Raw genomic sequence first — 10,000 nt, forward strand, 5'->3', positions numbered from 1 at the left:
CAGGGGCCTAAATGCAAGAGTTCGTTTCCTTTTTCTTTTGTTTTTAAAAAACAGCAAACTTGTAAATTCCATATAAAATCGTAGAAAAATCAGAAAAATTCAAACTAAAATGTTTTGGAATCCTTAGATCAAAACCTACAACTTTTGTTACAGTCATATGTTCATATTATGCTTCTATTTTAATCTAGGATAAAGATTAGATTAAATAGCACACAAATGTATCTCCTGTTGTAGTCATGAACTAAGGCTAGTTTTTGGACAGTGTACTATACCCTAGATTAGTAGCTTACTGTAAAAATTTGATGACATTTTGACAAATCTAGATATATGTTTCATTAGATCTTGGTTTATGCCTATGTTAAATAGAATTAAATACACAGGGTTCTATTTCAGTTTTCCTGAGCTGAAATTTTTATATAAGCCTTACTTTAGTTTCTAGATGCTACATAAAAATTTTGGGAATTTTTAGTAATGTATAACTAGTTCTTTTGATTTATTCATGAATAAATTTTGTAAATAAAAAACCCTAGTTTACTTCATTAGAAAAATCTCATATTTTTACGAGAGCTTCTATTAGAGTACTAAATCCTTCTGGTAAAGTTTGAGCCTCTATAAATTAGTGTGACAGCCTATGGAAATTAGTTTTGATCCATACAGCTATATGTTTCTCTATTTTTCATGCTCTTTTTACTGCTCCATAAAATCTGAAAAATTAACAGTAGATGCCACGTAAGAGTAGGAAGCCTCAGTAAAAATTATAGCATCTTTACTTGTGTGGTTTGTTCTGTATAAATGAATCTTGCTCCTAGTAGTAGCTGTTTAATGTCTTTTTAATAATTAATATGCTCAATGGAATTAGCTAAAAATTTCACAGTAGGCATGTTACTCAGATTTGTAGCTTGCATAAAAATTTCAGTACCAGAAAGTATATGTAACCCTAGTTATGGCGTTACAGGTTAGTATAGTGTTAATTAAGAAAAATACCATTTCTTCATGTCAAGAAAACGAAAGACAACAAACTCCTGAATAAAATCATGTTAGATAGTACTCTATAAACGATTGCCCAATAAAGAGAACATAATCTCCAACTTAACTGGAGTTGTGTTGGTTTACAACTTTATAGTGAATTAAATCATGAATTGAGATTATCACGTAAACTCAAGCATATGCATCTCGTGTAGATTCGACTACTCTCGCCGACGGTACGTACGAGCTGGTGCCGGAGTCCGAGAGTGAGCAGAGTGAAGCCCAAGCTAATCTAACTGAAGCCGCCGAAGACCCGAACCAAAGTTCGGAAGAGCCCAAGGCTAACTTTGCTTAGCAAGGCAAGCCCCGGAGCATGTCCTATCTACTGTAGATTTATGCAACTACTTATATTTCTATATACTTGTGCATTTACATTTACAAGAGTTGATTGAAACCTTAGTTGCATGATCCTAGGTACCTATGCTTGAACACTAGATGGTTTAGGTCGCTAGTTGGCTAGGCTAATGGTTCGGTAGAAGTCGAGTGATTTCCTGTCACTCGTGAGAATTATAGGAATTGAATGTCCACTACATACTGCAACTATAAGGCTCACGGGCGGGGTTGTGGTACTTGAGGTACCCCGTCTGTTTAGTGAAAAATGGATAAGGCCGCAGTGTGTGGTAGTGGTGGTTAAGCTTTTGAACGTACTAACCACATGACGAGAATATGGTAATCGGTAAGCTTAAGTACTGGATTGAACCGAGGCCGGAACATACTCCCCACCGTCTTGAACTTGTTCACATCTAGCTAATGGCGAGTACAGAGTCGTCGTGCTGCTGTACTTGAGGGCGGTGGGCCTGTTCCGTGAATCGGGAATTGAAGGGAACTGTTGTGTGGGTGACTCTGTTCCCATGCGTGTGTTTAGGTCTGCCTGGCCAGGTTAACAAACTCGATTCGAATCGTCCGTCTCTCACGGATATTGAGACTGCTTAACCCTTTTGCCACATAGAGTAAGAAGTGAACAAGGATGATGATGAATATGGTTGTTTGGATGATGAAAGATAATTGTTTCCCACCATGTATGCTATTGGATAGATGCTCACCTAGAATGGTTAATTGAACTAGAATTTGGAAGCTAAAATCTGAAAGTAAGGATCTACTCTTTAATGCTTTACGGCAAAACAAACCCCTCAAGCCAAAAGCCTTGCATGTCTAGATTAAGGGCTAAGTATACCCTTAGTCGGGTAAGCCTTGCTGAGTATTAGTATACTCAGCCTTGCTTGTGGCTCAACTTTGTTTTCAGGTGATACGTTTGAAGATCAGGTAGCTAGCTTGACTTGGCCGTGTACCTTTACCCCCTGGTTGGTCGGTGGAATGGGATACGACTACCGGCTAACGATGGCAATGCCAAGTGATGTCATGTACGGGCTTCATCATGACATCTTGTATCATCGTTTAGAACTCGCTTTATTTCCGCTGCAGTTGAACTCTGAACTATTTTCAATTTGATTCTCAAGTACCTTTTTAAGATTTCAAACTCGGTTTGTAATATTTTAAGTTAAGACTCTGTGATGTAAGAATTTGTGAAATGTTGTACTCTCGGGACTCACCTTCGTGTGGGTTGCATGTAAGCTTTGAGTTCGATCGACGCTCAGGTGGTTTTATCGGGACTTTACCCGACAGCACTGCCGGATTACTCCGTTTGAAGTGCGTGTTAGCCGGGATTACCTTTAGGGTGATGGTTAGCGCACTTGAGCCGGATTAATTAGGGCGGTACTGCCACAGCTGGTATCAGAGCCGAACAAAGCGCACACCCGAGAGTACGACAAGATTTCAAAAGTTTTTCCTTAAAACTTAGCCACACAATCGCATTCGGAAAATACGTTGTTTCGCTAAGGATCGTGCATAGTACGTAAAGCCCTAGGGAAAATTATGGGAGTTACTAGGTGGCTATCTAACTTATGGTTTATTTATGACTGACTTCCAGCACGTTTCTTTCTGTACTTTAAATTCAGTACTTACATTATGTAACGACGCACCTACGCTAAGGTAAGACGGTAAGGATCCTCAGTCAGCTGAGGGAGTCTGACCTTCCCGTCGGTGATGCGAGCCGAACGCTGCCCTCAAGCAGTGGCTTACTTGAGGTGCTGCCAATATACCATCTATTAGTTGGCTATATTGGGAGTAAAGTCTACTCAGTCAACTGAGAGAGTTTGACCTTCCCGTCGGTGATGCGAACCGAACGCTGCGCTCAAGCAGTGGCCTACTTGAGCTGCTGCCAATATACCGACCATCGGTCGATTATATTGGGGGTAAAAGAAAACGTGAATACGTCACCTCAGTAGCGTATGAGCGCTGTCCATGCAGTGTTGGACGCATGGATGCCGCTTCTATAGTGAGCGGTAATGTATGGGGACGCTTTCATGTGTGCTGGCATGAAAGGTTCGATGAATATATATCTATCAATTTTCTGCAGGTACACTAACCACGATTACGTAAGTTAAGAACGGTTAGAACTCGGCTAGAAATATATATATAGGGAGAGACGTAAAATTGTGCCATGCCACCGGTGCTAACCCCGTAAGTCCAAAGCTATTTGGCAATTGTTTTCCTTGTGAGGATGAATAGGACCTGCATGCATCCTGATCATAAACAAAAAGCCAATAGAAATGGATGTGGATTAGTTGGGAATATTAAGGTTTGCATCTCAGCACGATTCTTTTCTCTCGATCGAGGTCTATCTAGAAATCTGTCTTTTCTACCGTATCTAGAGAGATGCGACTTATTAGATATATCAAGGACCGTATATGCAGAAGTGCACGAGGAGAAATTTACTCCAAAACTTGTCTACTACCTGTTGTTAAAATTTGAGAAATTTTGGACATCAACTCCTTGAGTTATGGCTACTTTAGTGCACTGTTCATAATCTGTTCACCTATCTCCCCATATCACACACCATATCATTACTTCAGATGACCGACCCCGTCTAAGGAAAAATTTGCACATTGCAGATGGATCCAGGGATACACGATACCCCTGAAGGCTTAGGAAGTGCTAGTGGTAGTGAACAGCCCACACCGCCACTGCCACCGTGCAACCTGGCTGAATTCATGGATGTCAGACTGTTCTGCTTCGACAGCTTGTCCAGGGACAGGTAGCGATTGGTCAATTCCTGCTGCAACAACACTTTCAACCGGAGGAGCACAATGTCCACCAACCTCAGGTTGTAGGCTATCGAGAGCTCAATGAGGAGATAACGGAGACAAAGGATGTTGTCTCCGACTCTCTAATGCCACCATCACGACTTCCGATGAAGCTTAAGGATCACCAACTAACGTGTCGGACTCTCAAGCATGGCCCAAGTGACATAGACTTGGCTGGATGGGAAATTACATGCACAAAATTCGTTCCACGTGGTAGACGGCGGACTAGCAACACTATTAACACCAACACCGTCCTAAGAGCAAGAACTCACTCGCCTGTCCGGGAAACGATGGACCTTGCCAGGTGCACTACGCCCAAGAAAGGTTCAGTAGGTGTGCCTGCCAGTACATCCTTAGTTAACAAACCGCCTGGTGGTTCAAGAAAGATGAAATGTTGCTTCAATTGTGGGAATCCTAACCACTTTGCTCGAGACTGCTCCCAGCCTAGACGACCAAAACAGGGTCAAGATTCTATACAGAGCAACAAGAATAAGAACGTGAGACGGACTATTATGCAACGAAGGGTCAAAGTCACCACACTTGCTGATCTTCCTGAAGGTACACCAGAAAGGAAGGGTACGTTCTCCTATCCAACCCACCTAGCTCCTTAGTTAGTATTTCGAAGATGAGTAAAGGTGCCTCCCTCGGATGAGTTACAGGAAATCTCAGTTGCTCTTCTTGCTCATATAAGTCTGCTAAAAACTAAAAATGGTGCATACAAATACGAGAATATCATGAAGGATCATTACATGCATGGTTGTGGCATTGCCATTGCCAAATCACCTGCATTTTTGGGGCTCTGTCTCCATTAACATCATATGCATCTCGGAAGGACTTCTGATTATCACCTGGCTCTATTTTCCTTCCTGGCCATGCACATTATTGGGTTGCTATATTTTCATCTTGTCGTGGTGTTTGTCACTGACATATGGTGCCGCGACGGAACCTAGGGCCTCGTATGCGCTACAGCCATACGCTTGTGTCACTAGGTGCGCGCTGGTATCATAGTCCGCGATAGCAACTCCGCGACATACTATTTTTCGCAACCTGCATAATGGGTTGACTTGGGTTCTAATTCGGGTCAAAATAAAAATAATAAGGAGCACCTGCATGACTCCCACGGTTGCTAACATGCATTCCAACACGTGCACCATCAGTCATGCATCATGACCGGCACATCATAACCAATGCAACACGCCATGTGCATAATTTCATAAATGCATCGGTCATCGCATCCATGCATTGTATCATCGATCTCCTGGCATGTTGGCATTTCCATAATACATTATTTTTCTCAAAATAAATATCAACTCCATTAAAATAAAAGCAACTTTGAGCAAGAATGTCTTGAGAAAACCTTGCTTATGCCACATAATAAGATCTCGGGTTAAAAATGCCTCAAGTAGTAGTAGAGTTGATCTTGTTGTTTTCCATGCTACGCATGTGCCAGTGCAACTATTCAATTATGTACATATAAGATCCACATGAGTCACCATACCGAAGACGAAGCCACGTGTGACACTGGAAGTTACCTAAACCAAAATTTTTTTTGTGTTTCCCCAATCTCACTCCAAGGCACATGCACGTTCCCCTCTAATTTTACTCACCCGAATCTCGGGACGAGATTCTTTTTAAGGGGGTAGGCTGTAACACTCCGGGTGTTTAAAACACTAAACATAAAATACTAAACATAACATCATGCATAATCGTCAAGATTAAATTAAATAATGCATTTCTGGTATGTTTACAAATGCATGTGTATGTATGGGTATCTAGGTGTATGGGTGCAAGATATGTGTAGAATAGAGTGCTCATGTATTTTTCACCCTCACCATGAAATGACAAATAGAATGCAATGATATACACCCTAGGTGATGTTTAAAATTTTTGCAAGAAAAATCAAATTCAAATTTTAAAGTGGTCACATGAAATGATGAAATAATTCAAATCTTTATCAACATGCTTTAAAAATAATTTTCAAACCGTTGCTTAAATAAACTTTTGCCTAAAACCAAAGATGTAAAGTTTTATATGACAAACAACCTTTATGTTCAAAGTTTTTCAAGTTAGCACACAAAATTTGGAAGAAAAATTCGAAAAACAATGTGTATAGGGTAATTTCTTTTGCATTTCAATTTGAATTTGTAACTTTCAAACAAAATCTCAAATGGGAAAATGCCTGAAACAAAAGTTGTATATTTCGACATTTTGAACAACTTTCGTATTCAAAGTTTTTAGTGTTTCAATTGAAAATTTTGTGAGAATTTAAAGTCAACTCTCTTACTTCTCTCTCTTCTCTCTCCCTCTCTCTTCTTTCACTCCGGGCACTCGAGAGCAGAGCAGGGCAGCCGTGCTGCCGCCCGCCGCTGCTGCTCCGCTGCCGCATTGCTGCTGCCCTGCTGAGCTCCATCCCCCCCCACTCGAGCACTGGGCACGCTGCGCCGCGCCATCACCCCCACTCGAGCGCGCACGCCGCCCTCGTGGACTTCCCGCTGCACCGCGCACGCCACGCTCGGCGACAGCCGCGTCCGGCCAAGCGCCGCGGCCGCTGCCCGCGCTGCCCGAGCTGCCCGACCTCCCTACCCGCGCCCGTCCCCTCCTCCTTCACCATGCTCGCCCCTAAAAGCCGAGGCAAGCCCCTGCTCGCGCGCCCAGAAGCCGGAACGCGCACGCCGTCGCCGGTGCCCACCATTGCCGTCGCCTCTCCCCTTAGCAACGCGGAGCCCCCTCCTCCACCCTTCCTCGCGCCCAAACGACCCCGTACTTAGCTTCCTTGGCCTCCACCGGTGCTCCCCGAACCGCTTGCCACCGCCCAGAGCCACCAGACCACTGCCGCCGCGGCACCCCATGGCCGCCGCCCAAGCTCCACCGCGGAGCTCTCCCTTCCGGCCCTCCTCCACCCGAGCAAGCCCCCTAGCTAGCTTCTCCATGGCTTGGTGAAGCTCTCAGACCACCCCACTGCCGTTTCCCCTCGCCGGAGCGCCGCCGCCGCGGCCTGCCGTCGCCGCCGCCCACTGCTCCCGCGGGGAGCACCCCTCCGGCCATCCCCAACCTCGTTTGAGCCCACAAACGGGTAGAGCTCGGTCTCCTCTAGCTCCTCCCCAACTTTCCCCTCGCCGCCGGGGCCGAACCTCGCCGGAAAACGGCCGCCCGACCCTCCCCTGTTCTGTTCCCTCCGCCAGGGACCTCTAGTGAGAAGAAACAAACTTCCAGGGGCCTAAATGCAAGAGTTCGTTTCCTTTTTCTTTTGTTTTTAAAAAACAGCAAACTTGTAAATTCCATATAAAATCGTAGAAAAATCAGAAAAAATCAAACTAAAATGTTTTGGAATCCTTAGATCAAAACCTACAACTTTTGTTACAGTCACATGTTCATATTATGCTTCTATTTTAATCTAGGATAAAGATTAGATTAAATAGCACACAAATGTATCTCCTGTTGTAGTCATGAACTAAGGCTAGTTTTTGGACAGTGTACTATACCCTAGATGAGTAGCTTACTGTAAAAATTTGATGACATTTTGACAAATCTAGATATATGTTTCATTAGATCTTGGTTTATGCCTATGTTAAATAGAATTAAATACACAGGGTTCTATTTTAGTTTTCCTGAGCTGAAATTTTTATATAAGCCTTACTTTAGTTTCTAGATGCTACATAAAAATTTTGGGAATTTTTAGTAATGTATAACTAGTCCTTTTGATTTATTCATGAATAAATTTTGTAAATCAAAAACCCTAGTTTACTTCATTAGAAAAATCTCATATTTTTACGAGAGCTTCTATTAGAGTACTAAATCCTTCTGGTAAAGTTTGAGCCTCTATAAATTAGTGTGACAGCCTATGGAAATTAGATTTGATCCATACAGCTATATGTTTCTCTATTTTTCATGCTCTTTTTACTGCTCCATAAAATCTGAAAAATTAACAGTAGACGCCACGTAAGAGTAGGAAGCCTCAGTAAAAATTATAGCATCTTTACTTGTGTGGTTTGTTCTGTATAAATGAATCTTGCTCCTAGTAGTAGCTGTTTAATGTCTTTTTAATAATTAATATGCTCAATGGAATTAGCTAAAAATTTCACAGTAGGCATGTTACTCAGATTTGTACCTTGCATAAAAATTTCAGTACCAGAAAGTATATGTAACCCTAGTTATGGCGTTACAGGTTAGTATAGTGTTAATTAAGAAAAATACCATTTCTTCATGTCAAGAAAACGAAAGACAACAAACTCCTGAATAAAATCATGTTAGATAGTACTCTATAAACGATTGCCCAATAAAGAGAACATAATCTCCAACTTAACTGGAGTTGTGTTGATTTACAACTTTATAGTGAATTAAATCATGAATTGAGATTATCACGTAAACTCAAGCATATGCATCTCGTGTAGATTCGACTACTCTCGCCGACGGTACGTACGAGCTGGTGCCGGAGTCCGAGAGTGAGCAGAGTGAAGCCCAAGCTAATCTAACTGAAGCCGCCGAAGACCCGAACCAAAGTTCGGAAGAGCCCAAGGCTAACTTTGCTTAGCAAGGCAAGCCCCGGAGCATGTCCTATCTACTGTAGATTTATGCAACTACTTATATTTCTATATACTTGTGCATTTACATTTACAAGAGTTGATTGAAACCTTAGTTGCATGATCCTAGGTACCTATGCTTGAACACTAGATGGTTTAGGTCGCTAGTTGGCTAGGCTAATGGTTCGGTAGAAGTCGAGTGATTTCCTGTCACTCGCGAGAATTATAGGAATTGAATGTCCACTACATACTGCAACTATAAGGCTCACGGGCGGGGTTGTGGTACTTGAGGTACCCCGTCTGTTTAGTGAAAAATGGATAAGGCCGCAGTGTGTGGTAGTGGTGGTTAAGCTTTTGAACGTACTAACCACATGCCGAGAATATGGTAATCGGTAAGCTTAAGTACTGGATTGAACCGAGGCCGGAACATACTCCCCACCGTCTTGAACTTGTTCACATCTAGCTAATGGCGAGTACAGAGTCGTCGTGCTGCTGTACTTGAGGGCGGTGGGCCTGTTCCGTGAATCGGGAATTGAAGGGAACTGTTGTGTGGGTGACTCTGTTCCCATGCGTGTGTTTAGGTCTGCCTGGCCAGGTTAACAAACTCGATTCGAATCGTCCGTCTCTCACGGATATTGAGACTGCTTAATCCTTTTGCCACATAGAGTAAGAAGTGAACAAGGATGATGATGAATATGGTTGTTTGGATGATGAAAGATAATTGTTTCCCACCATGTATGCTATTGGATAGATGCTCACCTAGAATGGTTAATTGAACTAGAATTTGGAAGCTAAAATCTGAAAGTAAGGATCTACTCTTTAATGCTTTACGGCAAAACAAACCCCTCAAGCCAAAAGCCTTGCATGTCTAGATTAAGGGCTAAGTATACCCTTAGTCGGGTAAGCCTTGCTGAGTATTAGTATACTCAGCCTTGCTTGTGGCTCAACTTTGTTTTCAGGTGATACGTTTGAAGATCAGGTAGCTAGCTTGACTTGGCCGTGTACCTTTACCCCCTGGTTGGTCGGTGGAATGGGATACGACTACCGGCTAACGATGGCAATGCCAAGTGATGTCATGTACGGGCTTCATCATGACATCTTGTATCGTCGTTTAGAACTCGCTTTATTTCCGCTGCAGTTGAACTCTGAACTATTTTCAATTTGATTCTCAAGTACCTTTTTAAGATTTCAAACTTGGTTTGTAATATTTTAAGTTAAGACTCTGTGATGTAAGAATTTGTGAAATGTTGTACTCTCGGGACTCACCTTCGTGTGGGTTGCATGTAAGCTTTGAGTTCGATCGACGCTCAG

This window comes from Panicum virgatum, chromosome 7N (genome assembly GCF_016808335.1).
Source record: "Panicum virgatum strain AP13 chromosome 7N, P.virgatum_v5, whole genome shotgun sequence".
Taxonomy (NCBI): domain Eukaryota; kingdom Viridiplantae; phylum Streptophyta; class Magnoliopsida; order Poales; family Poaceae; genus Panicum; species Panicum virgatum.